The sequence below is a fragment of the Callithrix jacchus genome, chromosome Y, assembly GCF_049354715.1.
Source record: "Callithrix jacchus isolate 240 chromosome Y, calJac240_pri, whole genome shotgun sequence".
Lineage (NCBI taxonomy): Eukaryota > Metazoa > Chordata > Mammalia > Primates > Cebidae > Callithrix > Callithrix jacchus.
This window is the reverse complement of record NC_133525.1, coordinates 14619988-14640334: the sequence shown is the minus strand read 5'-3', so window position 1 is coordinate 14640334 and position 20347 is coordinate 14619988. Positions and strand designations below refer to the sequence as shown.

Below are 20347 nucleotides of genomic sequence, written 5' to 3'. Positions count from 1 at the left end.
TAGCCAACTTTCCAGAGAACATCAGTCCTCCAGACAGGGACAGATTAGACCCCCACTAGGTCATTCTCACTGGTTGCCAGTTGAGGGAAACAGCACTTGTGAGCACCTGCCTGTCTCCCCAGGTTCTGTTCAGAAACCCCATCTGTGCCTTTGGACCGAGACTACCCCAAGCATGCAGGCCAGCAACTTTATCTATGGCCTTCACAACTGAATCCCCTTATTTATGGGGTTCACTGCATGTGAGTATATGGTGGGCTCAATTCCTGCCTACCAACTCCTGCCAGATACCCATGCCCACCTCATTAAGAGAGTGAGGCCATACAGACACATCCAGGCCATTATAGTATGGGGTGGCTGGGGCCCTGCTTGCCTACCCTTTATTGCTGGTTCAGGGCCAACTGTCCAAGCACATTCCTACCCTGAGTTGATACACTGGGGACATTATACACCGGGGTCACTGAACACTTATAAAATTCCACAAACAGGCCCAGCTGGTCTCCTGGAAGTTTCGTAAATAGGATAAATGGAGGCTTCCATTCAGAAACAGGTATCCCACCAAGTAGCTGCCCAAGGCCCAGGCCAGCCCCAAGTTTGTGTGAAGCCTGCCTGCCATGTCCACAGCCCATGCCGACCCCTCCAGGAGCCACTGGACTGCTTGTTTCTGGGATGTGACAAGCCCAAGACAGCTGCAGCCTTGCAGGACCACTATTCCCATCTGGAAGCAGTATCCAGGGGCCTATAGAAAGAAGTGGAGGTGAAACCAAGTGTCATAAAAATACTTTATTAGGCCAAACTACACACTATAAAAATGCTTTAAAATGTAGCAGGAGGAGATGTAAAGAGTCAAAGAGGTACAAAGAAGTAACAATGGCTGTCAAAATACACTAAAGAATCCACACTACTTCTCCCTTTGCCTGGAAAAGGAAGCTTCTAGGCTACCTCCTCCTGACCTCATGCCTTAAACAATTCCTCCTTAGCCATGGCATCTTGGTATTACTGATATTCTGACACCAGGTCATTAAGGTTGCTCTCGGCCTCGGTGAACTCCATCTCACCCTTGCCCTCACTCGTGTACCAGTGCAGGAAGGCCTTGTGCCTGAACATAGCTGTAAACTGTTCGGCATCACGTTTGAAGAGCTCCTGGACCGCTGTGTTGTTACCGATGAGGGCGGCCGACATTTTTAGTTCCTGGGGTGGAATGTCACAGATGGCTCTTTTCTTTTTGTGAGGGAGCAAAGTAGCTGCTGTTCTTGTCCTGGATATTGAGCATTTGCTTATTCACCTCCCTCATGGACATGTGACCTCTGAAAATGGCAGCCATGGTTAGGTAGCAGCCACGTCGGGGGTCACAGGTGGCCATCATATTCTTAGCCTCGAACAGCTGCTGAGTGAGCTCAGCCACGGTCAGGGCCCAGTACTGCTGGCTGGTCAGTGAGGCAAAGCCAGGCATAAAGAAGTGAAGCCCAGGAAATGGAAGCATGTTCGCATTCAGCTGGCCCGGGAAGTGCAAGTACGTGGTGACCCCACTCATGGTAGCAGACACCAGGTGATTCAGGTCACCGTAGGTGGATGTGGTCAGTTTTAAGGTTCTGGGACAGATGTTATGGAGCACTTCATTATCGATGCAGAACGTCTCATCTGCATTTTTTTGAGCTGGTTGATGGAAAGGGTGGCATTGTAGGGCTCCACCATGGGTTCTGACAACCCGGGCGAGGACAGGACACTGAATGTGTTTATGATTCCATCTGGGTACTCCTCCCAAATTTCACCCATGAGAAGTGTACCCATCCCAGACCCAGTCCCCCCACCCAGGGAGTGGGTCAGCTAGAAACCGTGTAGGCAATCACAGCTCTCAGCCTCTCTTCTCACAGCATCCACCACCGACTCCATCAGCTCCAAGCCTTCCAATGTAGTACCCATTGGCCCAGTTGTTACCAGCCCCACACTGACCTGTAAGGTAGTACTGCCAGTCACTTGATGGCCAGGTAAATGGTGGTCACCACCACAATGTATAAAGGTCCAAGTGTCACATGTGAGGTAAAATCACGATTCACCCTGCATGTGGAGCAAATAAAATCCCCTCCTCCTAAGTTACAGGACAGCAGCCTTGCTTGTTAGAATATAGATCAGGAGCCAATCCCAAGACAGCTAACAGCAGACTCACTGCAGGTGGCTCCTGCCCATTCCCAGGCAATAAGAAGGCTGTAGTCATGGCCCCATATCAGCTCCTTGCAGGAAGATTACATCAGCTCCTCAAGTTGAGAAGACAGCTGGGCCTTCCTCCGGCAAAGCCCATTTAGGAAAGGGAGACTGAGTGACTCAGAGGATGGGAGGGTGTTCAGGGGCCTTGGTTCCACAGTTCCCACAGAGATAACCTTGAGGCCCTCATTGACTTTGAACTGCCCTGGCTAAGGAGCCACATCCCAGTCCTCATCCACAGCTCACCTGAGATAAAGTTGTCTGGCCTAAAGATCTGCCTGAAGGACCCCGAGGTCATGGAGTCCATGGTTCCTGGCTCCAGATCCATGAGCACAGCGTGAGCCACGTACCTGCCACCTGAAGGGAATGGGAAGGCATTCGTTCCCAGGAGAGCTATTGGGGCAAGACTGGAGTCTCACCACTGGCCTTGTTGTGGTACACATTGATGCGCTCCAGCTGCAGGTCACTCTCCCCACAGTAGGTGTCAGTGGAGGTGATGCCATGTTCATCAGATATCACCTCCCAGAACTGCAAGAGATGCGACAGGCCAGACAGGCCAGGGCTAAGTCACAGAGCTTGGGGAGTTGGAGATGCTCTAGTCCCTCTCCCACTTCCACCCCCACCCTCAGGCCACTAAGTCCCTTGAGGTTTGACCTGGCAGTCTTGCCAGCCACACAGCTCCACCGCATCCTGGGCAGGAAGCCCAGGGACCGCAATGCAGAGGGGCCACCCCTTCCACTGCCAACATCTTCATCGGCCACCCCGCAGACCCTAGCTGTGCCCTTAGATTAGACCCCTGGCTGCCAACCTTTGTGCCAATATGGTTCTTGCAGTGTCCGGGTTGGGTGAGCATGAATTCCCTTATGGCCAAGTCGGGATTATGGGCAGAAGAAGAAACGTGAAAAGGAGAAGCAGTCACACAATGATTCAGCCTGCAGTCCACCAATGCTTAGGGCCCGCAGTCCTGCGCCCACCTCCTGCAGCCTTGGATTGGGCTCTCAGAATAAGAAACAGCTTTACTTTTCCAAAGGTGAATCCCTTGGGGTTTAACATCTATTGGAGAGATCAGGTGGCCTTGCTGCGGTTCTTTCCAAATTGGGGAAAGCTGGTAAACTGGAGAACTTCTTCCCATGTCTTCAGTAAGACCAAATCCCTAGCTGAGCTAAAACTGAATTTTCTTCCCGTGGGAGAGGGGAAGCCTTTTGTTTCCATATTCGCAGAGTGCCTTTCCACTTGTCCTAGATTGATGACATATTTTTGTGATTGATGAGATGAGTTTTTTCATCTCTTAGGAGATCTGTGGTTAGGAAAGTCTTTCTGTATGCCAACTCAACAGGACTTAAGTATAAGTTTTCCTTTGGAGCAGCTCAAACCCATGGTAAGCTATGGGTGTTAGGGGTAGTCAGCCCTCTGATTTTGTTAGAGACTTCTTTAGAGTATGTTTAGTTCTTCCATGTTTCCAGAGGACTACAGTCTCCACACAGAGCAAAAATGATATTTGATTCCTAAAGCTGAGGATACGTGTTGGGATATGCCTGATGTAAAAGATGGGTCATTGTCACTTTGCAGACTTTTAGATGATCCAAACTGAGGAATAATATCTTCTGGTGAACATTATTCAGATAGCATGGGGAACACCTTGATCTAACCAGTGAAGGTATCAGTAAGTATTAGCAAATACTTGAATGTCCTACACAAAGGCATCTGAGTAAATTAGAGTTCTTAGTCCTCACCTGGAGAGGACTCTCAATGTCAGACATGTTAAACTAGAGGAGAAAATTGCTGGCTGTTTGGGTTATTTCAGGCACAGAGCTCAGGGCAGGGCCACCTGTTTCAGTGTCTTGAAAAGATTTATTGTCATAAACCAATGAGACATTAACTGAAACAATCCTTTCTAGGGTGAAAAAAATCATGTAAGTGCTTAATTATTTTCTTATGATTGGTACCTGGCATTAGTAATGTATTACCACGAGTCAGCCAGCCAGAGGAGTGTTGGGCTAAACTGCATTCCTTGGCCCATTTTTCTTCTTCTTTGAAGCATTCTGGCTCAGCTCTGGATATGCTGACCAGCATGCCCATCAGCTTCATTGGCCCTTTTAGTGCAGTGACTTGGCTACCCCATCTGCAAGGGCATTTTCTTTAACACGGTCAATCTCTCTTTTGACATCCTCTGCAATGAATTATATTCACTTTTCTTTGGCAGCCAAGCAGCATTCTAACAAGCTCAAAATCTGGGTGATGTTGTATGGAAAACCCTCTGTGGTCAGGAGTCCCTACCCATTCCAAATTGCAGCATAAGCATGAAGCACCACAAAAATCATACTTAGAATCAGTGTAAATGTTAACTTTTAATACTTTCTCAACTGCAGGGCTCTGGAAAGTTTAATTAACTCAGCTTCTTGAGCTGAGGTAGAGGCCAGTAGGGCTTGTGACTTGATTAACTTGTGCTGACTAATAAGAGTATGTCTAGCCCTCCTGTTTTCCTGATGCACAAAACAACTTGCATCTGTTAACCACTCTTCCTTGGGATGGTCAAGGAGCTCATCTCAAGTCTGGCCAGCAAGAATAAATTTGTTTCATAACCTGTGACATGGTTTCGCTGTGTCTCCAGTCAAATCTTAAATTGTAGCTGTCATAATTTCCATGTGTCTTCGGAGGGACCCATTGGGAGGTGACTGAATTGGGTGGGGGCTTCCCATGTTGTTCTTGTGACACTGAATAAGCCTCATGAGATCTGATGATTTCACTTTAATTTTTTTTGCTTTTTTTTTTAGACATAGTCTTGCTCGGTTGCCCAGGCTGGAGTGCAGTGGCACGATGCCGGCTTTGCCTGGTTAATTTTCTTATTTAAAGTAGAGATGTGATTTCACCATATTGGTCAGGCTGGTCTCAAACTCCTGACTTCAGGTGATCCATCCAGCTCGGCAACCCAAAATGCTGGGATTACTCCCCTTTATAAAGTGGAGTTTTTCTACGCAAGCTCTTTTGCCTGCTGCCATGTAGGAGATGTGACTTTGCTCCTCCTTTACCTTCTGCTGTGATTGTGAGGCCTCCCCAGCCATGTGGAACTGTGAGTCAATTAAACCTCTTTTCTTTTTTTTTTTTTTTTGAGACGGAGTTTCGCTCTCGTTATTCAGGCTGGAGTGCAATGGCACGATCTTGGCTCACCGCTACCTCCGCCTCCTGGGTTCAGGCAATTCTCCTGCCTCAGCCTTTTGAGTAGCTAGAATTACAGGCATGCGCCACCATGCCCAGCTAATTTTTTTGTATTTTTGGTAGAGACGGGGTTTCACCATGTTGACCAGGATGGTCTCGATTTCTTGACCTCGTGATCCACCCACCTCAGCCTCCCAAAGTTCTGGGAGTACAGGAATGAGCCATCGCGCCCAGCCTTAAACCTCTTTTCTTTATAAATTACCCAGCCTCAGATATGTCTTTACTAGCACCATGAGAACAGACTAATACAACATGTATGCTGGAAATGCTGGAAGCACCTATGTACTCTAGCAGATAAGTAGCTCAGTTTATGGTTTGACAGACTTCAAAAGTTATGTCTGAAGTGTCTAGTACTAAGGCCTGATACTTTAATAAATTTTCCCTATAATCCACTGGTACCCTTTAGTTTCTAGGACCACCTTCCCTTGGTGTGGGGCCAAAAAACCTTTAGGTGCTGTCCTAGTGTTTGCTGATTAGCCTTGCCTACTAGAGAAGTTGTAGCAGCAACAGTGCCAAGAAATCTAAGACACCCAGAGACCACCTAGTCTGTCTGCTCAGAAAAGTAGGCTACTGGCCTTCAATTGTTCCCCATGATTTTTTTCATGTGGGGCTGTTAAATAAATTTCAACTTCTAATTATAATGATGGAGAGGTTCTTGCTGATGTTTTCTAATAATCAAGGTAAAAAAAATACTAGGTTCCAAGACATCTATTTTTTAAAGTGTCACTTGGACCAGTGGCAAATTAAACAAGCAATCAGCTGAAAGTCAGAAAATCATTGAGGAAAGTAAAAGCTAAATTGTTTGAGGTTTGCTTCCTGTGGTAGCCTCCAGGCTGCTACAAAACAGAGGCAGTGAGCAGAAAGGTGACAAGATGCAGAGCCTTCAGGTGAGGGACAGAGAGCACAAGGTAGGCAGTCCAAAAAGAGAAAGTGGCAAACATCATGTTTAGCAAAATTCATTCTTTTCAATAAACCCCAGGGCCTCTAACTCTGTGAGCTTGGCTTATAATCTGAGTATGACACCCCAAGCCCTTTAACTTCTGTGGCTGAGTCTCTCACTCTAGCACTATACTGTAGGGCCTCTCACTTAAGTGATAGTAGATAATCATTCTTACCCACTGGAATGGCTTTATGACTCTAAAAGATACTCCACTTGCTCAATGTCAGCTAACTGATTCTGTATGGATTGTTTTCCTTGGAGTCGGGGTCTTATCTTGGTGTCCCTTCATGATGTTACTGAAAGATGTTGCTTGAAAAGAGGGTTCTGATACAGACCACAAAGGATTCTTAGGTTGTGTAGAAGAAAAAAATCTGAAGTAAGTCAGAGAGCACAGTGAAAAAAGCAAGTTTATTAGCAATGACTCCAGTACAGAGTTGGGTATCCTCAGAAAACAAGAGCAGGAGTGCACTGTCTTTTGTTAGTCTCTCAACTTAGAAGAAACTATAAAGAGAAAGAGTTACAATTAAACTTAAAAATGCACACATACTCACTAAAGGCAGGTACTATTGGTTTTAACAATGGCCATTAAACTTTTGACCTAAGCTAGATCATTAATACTATCTTTAAGAAAATATGCTGCACTCCTGGGACATTTACACATTTTTCAGGCTTGGTGGAAGATGTCTTGTATGGCCATACATATTCTGCAATTGTAATTGGTGGCCAGCTAAAATATGCGGCTATATTCTGACCATAAGTGTTAATCTTTTAACTGTCTTGTGAGTACCTATCTACCAATATTAAGATAGAGTATTCTAGTCATGTTTATTAAATTAGAGCTTGGTAACCATGAGTTCCTCTAACACAACAAGTCTACTCCTCAAGGAGAAAATGTATTTCTCAGGAATTTTGTGCATTATGTTTGATGGAATTTGGTATGTTTACCAAAATGGTAGAAAACAGTGAAATTAGTCCTCAAAAGTCCTCAGAATTATGTATCAAGTAAACAAAATAATTATAGAGAATATGCAAGTTGATGTAGTTGATACTCAAAAGAAATTTTGTTTGAAACACAATGAGGCTTTTCTATTATTATTTATTATCATTAATCATTATTATTATTATTTTGGGACTGAGTCTTGCTCTGTTGCCTAGGTTGGAGTGCAGTGGCACCATCGTGGATCACTGCAACCTCTGCCTCCCAGGTTCAAACAATTCTTCTGCCTCAGCCTCCTAAGTAGCTGGGATTACAGGCATGCAACACCACATACAGCTAATTTTTGTGTTTTTAGTAGGGATGGGGTTTTACTATGTTGGCCAGACTGGTCTCAAACCCCTGACCAAAAGTGATCTGCCGACCTTGGCCTCCCAAATTGCTTAGATTACAGACATGAGCCACACATGTGATTAGATTAATTACAATTTAAACCAAATCAGATTCAACAAGGTAGTACCTCTTAGTTTGAAGATGTTTTCTGTCATTTTAAAATGTGACATTCTTCAGTGGAAAGGAAAAATAGTGTTTATCTCCACAGTCAAGAACAAGGTTCCCTGCAGGGATTGGTTGACTGAGAGCTATGGCTCAGGATTAAAAATCCTTCTTTCTTCCACTTGTAAACCAAAAATAAATTCCTAAGCCTCTATTGTCTAAATGGAACCCTCATCTTGGATAAGGACATTTCAAAGTTAACCTGAAAAGTTAGTTCAGGCCATGGATCACACATGCCTCATTATACTCTCCCCCCATTTTTTTTAAATTTTAATTTTTAAATTTATTTTTGTGGATACATAATTTGTGTATATATTTATGGGGGTACATGACATATTTTGATACAGGCATTCAATGAGTAATACATATTGAAAATTGGGGTATCCATCCACTCATTCATTGACTGCTTGTGTTATAAACAATCCAATTATACTCTTTTAGTCATTATAAAATGTATAAATTATTTTTGACTATAATCACCCTGTTGTGCTGTTAAATATTGTCTTATTCAGTTTTCTAACAGTGTTTTCTACCCATATAACATTCCCACTATCCTTCTGTTCCCCCACTGCCCTTCCCAGCCTCCAGTAGCCATCGTTATACTCTGTATCTATGAGATCAATTGTTTAGAATTTTAGCATCCACAAATAAATAAAAACATATCCTGGCCGGGCGTGGTGGCTCACGCCTATAATACCAGCACTTTGGGAGGCCGAGGTGAGTGGATCACGAGGTCAAGAGATTGAGACCATCCTGGTCAGCAAGGTGAAACCCCATCTCTACTAAAAATACAAAAATTACCTGGGCATGGTGGTGCGTGCCTGTAGTCCCAGCTACTCGGGAGGCTGAGGCAGGAGAATTGCCTGAACCCAGTAGGTAGAGGTTGTGGTGAGCTGAGATCGTGCCATTGCACTCCAGCCTGGGTAACAACAGTGAAACACCGTCTCAAAAACATAAAATAAAATAAGAACATATGACATTTGTCTTTCTGTGTCTCACTTATCTCACTTAACATAAAGACTTTCAGTTCCATTTATGCCATTGCAAATGACAGACTCTGATTCTCTCTTATAGCTGGATAGTGTATATGTACCACATTTTCTCTATCCAGTCATCTCTTAATAGACATTTAGATTCTTTACAAATCTTGGCTATCATAAACCCTTCTGTAGCAAACATGGGAGTACTGATATGTCTTTGATTTGCCAATTTTATTTGTTTTAGGTATATACTGAGCAGTAAAATTCCTGGACCATATTGTAGTTCTATTTTTAGTTATATCGGAAACATTAAAACTGTTCCCAACAACAGGGTATGGGGGTAAAATAATATCTCATTGTAAGTTTGATTTGCATTTCTATAATAATCAGTAATATGAAGCATCTTTTCATTTGTCTGTTTGCCAATTGTATGTCTTCTTTTCATAAATGTTTATTTAAATTTTTTGCTTACTCTTTATGTTATTACTTTTTTTCCATAGAATGTTTAAAACTCTTAATCTATTGCACTGTGTTAGTCTACTTCTGCACTGCAATTAAAAAATACATGAGACTCGTAATTTATAAAGAAAATCAGTTTAATTGACTCACAGTTTCACACAGCTGGGAAGGCCTCAGGAAACTTACAATCATGCCAGATAGGGAAGCAGGCATCTCTTACATGGCAGTAGGAAAGAGAGCAGCTATGTAAAGCAAAGTGGGTAGGTACCCTTACAGAAGCATCAGATGTCATGAGAACTGATTCACTATCACAAGAAAAGCATGGGGAAAACCACCCCCATGATCCAATCACTTTCTACCAGGTCTCTCTCTCAACAATTGGGGAGTAAAATTTAATATGAGATTTGGGTGAAGACACAAATCCTAACCATATTATGTAGCTATTAATCCTTTTTCAGATGGCTAATTTACAAATATTTGCTCCCATTCTATGCGTTTTCTCTTCACTTTGTTGATTGTCTCCTTCACTGTAAAAAACTCTCTAACTTGCTGTAATCCCATTGTCCATGTTTGCTTTGTTTGTCTGTGCTTATGGGGCATTATTTAAGAAATTTTTGCTCAAACCAATGCCCTAGAGAGTTTCCCCAATGTTTTCTTGTAAAAGATTGATAGTTTGAGATGTTAGGCTTAAGTCTTTAACTCATTTTAATTTGGTTTCTGTATGTGGCCAGAAATATGGTTCTAGTTTTATTTTTATGACTATGACGTGTCAATTTTCCCAGCTCTATTTATTGAAGAAATTGTCTTATTTTTTATTGTATGTTCTTGGCAATTTCATTGAAAATAAGTTTGCTCTAGGTTTATGAGTTTGTTTCTGGGTTCTCTATTCTGTTCCATATCTGTGTTTATGCTAGGACCATGCTGTTTTAATTACTATAGCTTGGTAGTATAATTTGAAGCCAGGTAATGGGATTTCTCCTGTTTTGTTTTATATACTCAGCATAGCTTTGATTATTATAGTATTTTGTGGTTCCATATAATTTTCAGAATTCTTATTCTATTTCTTTGAAGAATGTCATTATAATTTTGGTAGAGATGGCATAAAATCTATAGATTGCTTTGGATTGTGGGAACATTTAAAAAATACTGAGTCTCCAAATCTGTGAACATAGAAATATTTTTCTATGTTTTGTGTCCTCTTTCCTTTCTTTTACTGGTGTTTTATAGTTTTAATTGTTGAGAACTTTTATTTCTTTGGTTAATTTCTACACTTTTTTTTATTTGTGGCTATTGCAGATAGTATTATTTTTTAAAATTCTTTTTCAGTTTGTTGACTGTTGGCTTATAGAAATTCTACTGATTTGTATATATCGATTTTGTATTCTGCAAATTTAATTAATTTGTTAGTTCTAACAGTTTTATAGTGGACATATAGGCAATTCTTACATTGCTATAAAGAAGTAATCTGAGACTGGGTAATTTATAAAGAAAAGAGGTTTAATTGGCTCATGGTTCTACAGGCTGTACAGAAAGCATAGCACTGGGTTCTGCTTCTGGAAAAGCCTCTGACAGCTGACACTCAAGGTAAAAGATAAATCTAGTGCTTGTACATCACATTGTAAATGCGAGGGTGTCTGTGGGGGGGAGTGCTACATACTTTTAAACAACCAGCTCTCATTAAAGCTTACTATGTGAGAATAAGAAAATGATATCAAAATGTTCATGGAAATTCTGCCCTCATGATTGAATCACCTCCCCAGTAGGCCCACCACCGACATTGAGGATTACATTTCAATATGGGATTTTGGTGGGGACACACACTCAAACTACATTAGTTTGCCCTTGGCTATTCCAAATCTTATATCCTTCTCATATTTTATTTTTCTTTGAAATGACTTATTGTTTGCTTTTGCACACACATGCTGAGGACAGGGCAGGTCCAGCCTGGGGCCTGCTCCCCACTGCAGCATTCCAGGCACCCAGTGCAGGCCAAGGGGGACAGGGAGCATCTCTCCATGTTAAGTAAGGGGAGATTCCCTGAGTAAAAGATGTTTCCTTAAGTAGGACATGTCCAGGCTTCAGGAGCGGTCCTGGGGGTGGAGGTTCTGGGCCTTCAGGCCAGAGCACTACTCATGACTTCTGAGAAGTCACCTGGTGTGCGGGGCGTGGCAGTCAGAGGCGGCTGCAGCTCAGGCTGGGTCCCTTTCCAGGCCAAAAACTTCTCCAATTTGGTTTTAAAAAGCAATCCATGACCTGGGCAGTCCGTGGTCTCTTTGGCAGCTCACCTCTTGCAGCAGCCGTGGCACAGGCTGAACACACATCTGTTGCCCTTTGGGTTGCCACACTGGTCACATATTGCATATTTTAACTTCAGAGAGGGGTCAGAGGTCTTGTGGGGGTTCTTCAGCTGCCTCTTCTGCTTGTTCTTGGACAGGACTTTCATGCCACACTCCTCCTCCTCCAGGGCCCACTTGCTGCACCCACCTGCCTTCTCCTTGCTCCCCTCCCTGGGCCCCGGCCGGACATAGGGCTGGCAGATCCAGAGGAAGGGCAAGTCGCTGGTGGGCTTCACTCCCTCCTGCCTGGATATCTCCTCCTGACACCGCATCTTCAGCTTCTGGCTCACAGCAGCAATGCCCTCCAGGGATTTTGCCTTGGCCAGCTCCTCTCACAGCTGCTGATGCACCTTCAGCATGTGATGCCACAGCTTGAAGAGGTAGGCCCGGACGTAGGACAGTGGACAGGGGAGCTCCCACATGATGTCCAGGTATTCACTGGCCAGTTTCTACACGGCAGGGCTCTGGCCCTCAAACAGGGCAGGGTTGTGCAGGTTGCCTTCTGCGCTCATGACACCCTGTACACCCGTGTCCTGGATGCAGCGCTCCACATCCTGTAGGCTCTGGATGTTCCCATTGGTGAAAACAGGGATGGCCACAGCTTTCTGCACAGCCTTAATGTTCTTTCAGGACACTGCACCCGACCGGGGCCCCTTCTGCTCCTTTGCACTTATGAACGGTCAGCAACTGGCAGTCGGCCTTCTCCAGCATCTGGGCATACCTCACAGTCTTGTCAATCTCTGGGAAGACACAGATTTTGCACATAACGGGAACAGAGAGTTTCTTGTGGGCCAGCAAAATTATTTTTTGGAGCAGGTTCCACTCGTCCTGCAGGAAGGCGTCATAGTGACCTCTCTTGGCTATCATCTGTGGGCAGCCCAGGTTCAGGTCGATGGCATCACAGTAATTCTGAGCCATGAGAGCTGCCTGAACAAACACCTACAGGTCATTGGCACAGAACTGCACCATGAGGGACCGGTCCTTGGGGCACAACTCACAGTACAGGTTCTCCTTCCAGTAATTAGCATGGCAGACGAAGACTTGGGTGTGCAGCATGGGCGTGTAGCAGAGCTGTGCCCTGTGGCGCTGACTCAGCAGCCTCCAGGCCAGCTCGCTCTGGTCTACCATGGGGGCCACGACGTGGCGGGCCCCCAGAACTCGAAGCCCTGCAGCTTTCGCATTGTCTCCAGGCCTTGCCATGTCCGTCGCGTGCCTTTGGCTCCGAAGGCGCCGGCTGCCTGTGTCCCGGGCCCACCTCGCTCCGGCCTCGCCAACGCCCGGGGCCCATGCCACGCTCAGGCCTCTGGGAATGCCAGCACCGCGCTGGGGCCGCAGCCAGGCCCAGGGCTCCGTGCCGCCACCGGCCCTTCTCATATTTTAAAATGCAATCATGACTTCCCAATAATCCCAAAAGTCTTAGCTTATTTTAGCCTTGACTCAAAAGTCAAAAGTTTCATCTAAGGCAAAGCTAGTTTCTTCCTTCCATATGCCTGTTTAAAAAAAAGTTAGTTAGGTACTTCCAAGATACAAAAGGGTTATAGGCATTGGGTAAATACTCATATTCTAAAAGGAAGAAATCAGCCCAAAAAAGGGGACCACAAGACCCATGCAAGTATGAAACCCAGAAGGGCAGTTATTAATTTATAAGAATCCAAAATAATTATTTTTTACTCTCTGTCCCATTTCCTAGACATATTAATGCTTTGGGAAAGTCTGACCTTGTGGCCTTTCATGGTTGAGCCCCTACAGCTGCTCTCATGGGCTGGTATTGTTTGCCTCTGACTTTTCCAGGTGCAAAGCTCGAGCTGTAGCTGGATCTACCATTCTGGGGTCTGGAGGACAATGATCCTCTCCTCATAGACCTACTAGGCCATGCCCCAGTAGGGTGCCTATATGGGGACTGTAATCCCATATTTCTTCTCTGCATTGTTTTAATAGAAATTCTCCATGAGGGCTCCACCACTGCAGCATGTTTTCTGCCTGAACTCCCAGGCTTTTGCATAATTTTTTGAAATAAAGGTGGAGGCTTTCAAGTCTCAACTTTTGCATTTTGTAATAGGCTTAACAGCACATGGAAGCTACCAAGGCTTATGACTTACACCATTTGAAGAAGTGACTGGAGTTGTAACTGGGCCAATCTGAGATACTCCTGGAGCTTGAGCGGTGGCCAGGATGCAGGAAGCCATGTTCCAAGGCCTCTCAAGAGAGTATGGTCCTCAGCCTGATCCCAGAAACTATTGTCTTCTTTTAGACCTCCGGGCCTGTGATGGAAGGCTGCCTCTTAGATTTCTAAAATGCCTTCAAGTCCTCCTTCTCATTGCCTTGGCTATCAATACTTTTTTTTATGTTATGCAAATATCTCTAACATTGGGTGCCTCACAGCCTACTTGAATTTCTCTCTTATAAAAGCTCTTTATTTTTCTGCCACATGGTTAGCCTGCAAAGTTTTCAAAATTTTACACCATGCTTCTCTTGTATATAGAAGTTACAACTTATTTTTTGGCTCCAGCATTTAAGTATAAGTTGTTAGAAGCATCCAGGCCATATCTCGAATGCTTTGCTCCTTAGACATTACTTCCAACAGAAATCCTAAATTGTCACACTCTCAAATTCAAACGTTTATATATCTCTAGGGCATGAACCCAACTTAGCAAACCACTTTGCTGAGACATAACATGCATGACCTTTGCTTTCATCCCAGTAAGTTCCTAATTTTCATGTGAGACCTCCTCAGTCCAGTCTTCACTGTCCAGATTACTATCAGCATTTTGGTCACAGCCATTCAACCAGTCTTTAAGAAAATCTCAATGTTCCCTCATTTTCTGTCTTCTTCTGAGTTCTACAAACTCTTCCAACCTCTGCCTGTGTACCCAATTACAAGGCTTATTCCACATTTTTAGGTATTCTTACAACAATTTTCCCTTTTTGGTGCCAATTTTTTGTATTAAACCATTTTTGCATTACTATGAATGCCTGAGACTGGGTAATTTATTTTTAAAAAGGAAGTTTAACTGGCTCATAATTCTACAGGTTGTACAGAAGACATAGCACTGGCATATGCTTCTGGGGAGGCCTCTGGAATTCTACAATCATGGCAGAAGATGAAGCAGAATCTTGCACATCACAGGACAAAAAGCAGGAACAAAAAACAAAGGAGTAAGTTGTTACACACTTTTAAATAACCAGAACTTGTGGGAACTCACTCACTATCATGAGGATAGTACCAAATGGGATGGTGCTAAGCCATTCATGAGTAATCTACCCTGATGGCTAAATCACCTTTCACCAGGCCCACTTCCAACATTGAGAATTATATTTCAATATGATATTTGGAAGGTGACATACATTTAAACCCTATCAGAGGAGTCTTTATTTTGTTCCAAATATAAGATTATATCATCAGCAAAAAGAAAATAGTTTGAATTCTTTTCCAGTTGGGATGCACTTTATTGCTTTCACTTATCTGATCGCTCCAGCTAGTACTTTCAGAATTATGTTGAATAACTGTGGTAAAAGTGGACATTCTTGTCATCTTCCAGATTTCAGAGAAAAGCTTTTAGTTTTCCCTCACTCTGTATGATACTAGCTGTGTGTCTGTCATATATGGCTTTTATTATGTTGAAGTATGTTCATTCCATACCAAGTTTTCAAAGGGTTTTTTATTATAAAAGAATATTAAATTTTGGCTGGGCTCAGTGGCTCACACCTGCAATCTTAGCACATTGGGAGGCTGAGATGGGTGATCACAAGGTAAAGAGATGGAGAGTGTTCTGGCCAACATGGTCAAACCCTACCTCTACTAAAAATACAGAAAAAATAGCTGAGCGTGGTGGTGCACATTTGTAGTCCCCACTACTTGGAAGGCTGAGGCAGAATAATCCCTTGAACCTGGAGGCAGAGGTTGCAGTGAGCCAAGCTCATGCCACTGCACTCCAGCCTGGTGACAGAGTGAGACTCTGTTTAACAAAAAAAAATATTAAATTTTATCATATAATTTTTTAGCATAATTGAAATGATCACATGGATTTTGTCCTTTATTCAGTTTATATGATATATCACATTGATTTTCATGTTGAACCATCTTTACATCCTTGGGATAAATCCCACTTGATCATTATGAGTTACCTATTTATGTATTCTTTCATTCAGTTTGCCAGGTGTTTTGGACATTTTTTTGCATCAATATTCTCAGATATGGGCCTGTAGTTTGCTTTTTCAATGTTTCTTCGTCTGGTTTTGATATCGGGTAATACCGGCCGCAAAGAATGAGTTTGGAAATGTCCCCCTCTTCTCTAATTTCAGTCTGGTCCTACAGCCTTTTATATTCAGGTTTTAATTTCTTTCTTTTTGTAAATTGCATTTTAGGTTTTAAGGTACATGTGCAGAACATGCAAGATAGTTGCATAGCGACACACATGGCAGTGTGTTTTGCTGGCTTCCTCCCCTTCACCCACATTTGGCATTTCTCCCCAGGCTATTCCTCCCCAGCTCCACCCTCACTGTCCCTCGTCTATTCCCCTCAATAGACACCAGTGTGTAGTACACCCTTCCCTGTGTCTATGTGTTCTCATTTTTCATCTCCTGCCTATGAGTGAGAATATGTGGTATTTCATTTTCTGTTTTTGTGTCAGTTTGCTGAGAATAATGTTCTCCAGATTCATCCATGTCCCTACAAAGAAGATGAACTCATCATTTTTGATTGCTGCATAATATTCCATGGTGTATATGTGCCACATTTTCCCAATCCAGTCTATCATCAATGGGCATTTGGGTTGGTTCCAGGTCTTTGCTATTGTAAACAGTGCTGCAATGAACATTCGTGTGCATGTCTCCTTATAGTAGAACGATTTATAGTCCTTTGGATATATACCCAGTAATGGGATTGCTGGGTCAAATGGAATTTCTATTTCTAAGGCCTTGAGGAATCGCCACACTGTCTTCCCCAATGGCTGAACTAATTTACAATTTCACCAACAGTGTAAAAGTGTTCCTATTTCTCCACATCCTCTCCAGCATCTGTTGTCTCCAGATTTTTTAATGATCGCCATTCTAACTGGCATGAGATGGTATCTCAATGTGGTTTTGATTTGCATCTCTCTAATGACCAGTGATGATGAGCATTTTTTCATGTTTTTTGGCCTCATGTATGTCTTCTTTTGTAAAGTGTCTGTTCATATCCTTTGCCCATTTTTGAATGGGCTTGTTTGTTTTTTTTCTTGTAAATCTGTTTGAGTTCTTTGTAAATTTTGAATATCAGCCCTTTGTCAGATGGGTAAACTCCAAATCTGCTTGTTTTTTCCCATTCTGTTTGTTGCCAATTCACTCTAGTGACTATTTATTTTGCCATGCAGAAACTGTGGAGTTTGATTAGGTCCCATTTGTCCATTTTGGCTTTTGTTGCCAATGCTTTTTTTGTTTTGTTCATGAAGTCCTTGCCTACTCCTATGTCCTGAATGGTTTTGCCTAGAGTTTCTTCAAGGGTTTTAATGGTGCCAGGTCTTATGTTTAAGTCTTTAATCCATCTGGAGTTAATTTTAGTGTAAGGTGTCAGGAAGGGGTCCAGTTTCTGCTTTCTGCACATGGCTAGCCAGTTTTCCCAACACCGTTTATTAAACAGGGAATCCTTTCCCCATTGCTTGTTTTTGTCAGGTTTATCAAAGATTGTATGGTTGTAGATGTTTTGTGTTGCCTCCAATGCCTCTGTTCTGTTCCATTGGTCTATATCTCTGTTTTGGTACCAGTACCATGCTGTTTTGATTACTGTAGCCTTGTAGTATAGTTTGAAGTCCGGTAGTGTGATGCCCCCCGCTGTATTTTCTTTGCTTAAAATTGACTTGGCTGTGTGGGCTCTCTTTTGGTTCCATATGAAGTTCATGGTGGTTTTTTTCCAGTTCTGTGAAGAAATTCAATGGTAGCTTGAAGGGGATAGCATTGATTCTGTAAATTACTTTGGGCAGTATAGCCATTTTCATAATATTAGTTCTTTCTAACCATGAACATGGAATGTTTCTCTATCTGTTTGTGTCCTCTCTTATTTCGTTGAGCAGTGGTTTGTAGTTATTCTTGAAGAGGTCCCTTAATTTCCTTGTAAGTTGTATTCCTAGGTATTTTATTCTTTTTGTAGCAATTGTGAATGGCAGTTCGTTCTTGATTTGGCTCTCTTTAAGTCTGTTATTGGTGTATAGAAATGCTCGTGTTTTTTGCACATTGATTTTATATCCTGAGACATTGCTGAAGTTGCTTATCAGTTTCAGGAGTTTTTGGGCTGAGGCGCTGGGGTATTCTAGGTATACTATCATGTCGTCTGCAAATAGATACAATTTGGCTTCCCCCTTTTCTATTTGAATACCCTTTATTTCTTTTTGTTGCCTGATTGCTCTGGCTAGAATTTCCAGCACTATATTAAATAGGAGTGGTGAGAGAGAACATCCTTGCCTAGTGCTGGATTTCAAATGGAATGCTTTTAGTTTTTGACCATTCAGTATGATATTGGCTGTTGGTTTGTCATAGATAGCTTTTATTACTTTGAGATACGTTCGATCGATACCGAGTTTATTGAGGGTTTTTAGCATAAAGGGCTGTTGAATTTTGTCAAATGCCTTCTCTTCATCAATTGAGCTCATCATGTGGTTTTTGTTTTTGGTTCTGTTTATGTGGTGAATTACGTTTATAGACTTGTGTATGTTGAACCAGCCTTGCATTTCTGGGATGAATCCTACTTGATCATGATGGATAAGTTTTTTGATGTGTGGTTGCAGTCGACTTGCCAGTATTTTATTGAAGATTTTTGCATCTATATTCATCATGGATATTGGCCTGAAGTTTTCTTTTCTTGTTGGGTCTCTGCCGGGTTTTGGTATCAGGATAATGTTGGTCTCATATAATGATTTGGGAAGGATTTTCTCTTTTTGGATTATTTGGAATAGTTTCAGAAAAAATGGTATCAGCTCCTCTTTGTGTGTCTGGTAGAATTTGGCTGTGAACCCATCTGGACCTGGAATTTTTTTGTGTGGTAGGCTCTTAATTTCTGCCTCGACTTCAGACCTTGTTATTGGTCTATTAATAGTTTCAGCTTCCTCCTGGTTTAGGATTTGGAGGACACAGGTGTCCAGAAATTTATCCATTTCTTCCAGGTTTACTAGTTTTTGTGTATAGAGTTGTTTGTAATATTCTCTGATGATGGTTTGAATTTCTGTGGAATCTGTGGTGATTTCCCCTTTATCATTTTTTATCGCATCTATTTGGTTGTTCTCTTTTCTTTTATATCAATCTGGCTAGGGGTTTATTTTGTTGATCTTTTCAAAAAATCAGCTCTTGGATTTATTGATTTTTTGAAGGGTTTTTCATGTCTCTATCTCCTTCAGTTCAGCTTTGATCTTAGTTATATTTTGTCTTCTGCTAGGTTTTAAATTTTTTTGATCTTGCTCCTCTAGCTCTTTCAATTTTGATGATAGGGTGTCTATTTTGGATCTCTCCACTCTTCTCATATGGGCACTTACTGTTATATTATTTTTCTGGAGACTGCTTTAAATGTGTCCCAGAGATTCTGGTATGTTGTGTCTTTATTCTCATTGGTTTCAAAGAACTTCTTTATTTCTGCCTTCATTTCATTGTTTATCCAGTCAACATTCAAGAGCCACTTGTTCCGTTTCCATGAAGCTGTGCGGTTCTGAGTTAGTTTCTGAATTCTGAGTTCTAACTTGATTGCACTATAGTCTGAGAGACTGTTTGTTATGATTTCAGTTGTTTTGCATTTGCTGAGGAGTGCTTTACTTCCAATTATGTGGTCAATTTTAGAGTAGGTGTGATGTGGTGCTGAGAAGAATGTATATTCTGTGGATTTGGGGTGGGGAGTTCTGTAAATGTCTATCAAGTTTGCTTGTTCCAGGTCTGAGTTCAAGCTCTGGATATCCTTGTTAATTTTCTGCCTGGTTGATCTGTCTAATATTGACAGTGGAGTGTTAAAGTCTCCCACTATTATTGTGTGGGAGTCTAAGTCTCTGTAGGTCGTTAAGAACTTACCTTATGTATCTCGGTGCTCTTGTATTGGGTCCATATATATTTAGGATCGTTAGCTCTTCTTGTTTTATCAATCCTTTTACCATTATGTAATGACCTTCTTTGTCTCTTTTGATCTTTGTTGCTTTAAAGTCTATTTTATCAGAGATGAGAATTGCAACTCCTGCTTTTTTTTTTCTCTCCATTTGCTTGGTAAGTCTTCCTCCATCCCTTTATTTTGAGTCTTTGTGTATCCTTGCATCTGAGATGTGTTCCCTGGATACAGCACACTGATGGGTTTTGGTTTTTTATCCAATTTGCCAGTCTGTGTCTTTTGATTGGTGCATTTAGCCCATTTATATTTAGGGTTAATATTGTTACGTGTGAATTTGATACTGCCATTTTGATGCTAGCTGGCTGTTTTGCCCATTAGTTGATGCAGATTCTTCATTTTGTTGATGCTCTTTAGCATTTGGTATATTTTTGGAATGGCTTGTACTGGTTGTTCCTTTCTATGTGTAGTGCCTATTTCAGGAGCTCTTGTAAAGCAGGCATGATGGTGACAAAATCTCTGAGTACTTGCTTGTTTGCAAAGAAATTTATTTTTCCTTCACTTATGAAGCTCAGTTTGGCTGGATATAAAATTGTGGGTTGAAAGTTCTTTTCTTTAAGGATGTTGAATATTGGTCCCCACTCTCTTCTGGCTTGTAGCGTTTCTGCCAAGAGATCT

The 20347-nt window shown here is 42.3% G+C and overlaps 2 pseudogenes; both read right to left on the bottom strand.

Annotated features, from left to right (window-relative positions):
- Window positions 1–930: 930 nt before the first annotated feature.
- On the bottom strand, window positions 931–3058 carry LOC100402720 (tubulin beta-8 chain-like; annotated as a pseudogene).
- Window positions 3059–11396: 8338 nt separating this feature from the next.
- On the bottom strand, window positions 11397–12800 carry LOC144581326 (tRNA-dihydrouridine(16/17) synthase [NAD(P)(+)]-like pseudogene; annotated as a pseudogene).
- Between the last annotated feature and the right edge of the window lie 7547 nt (window positions 12801–20347).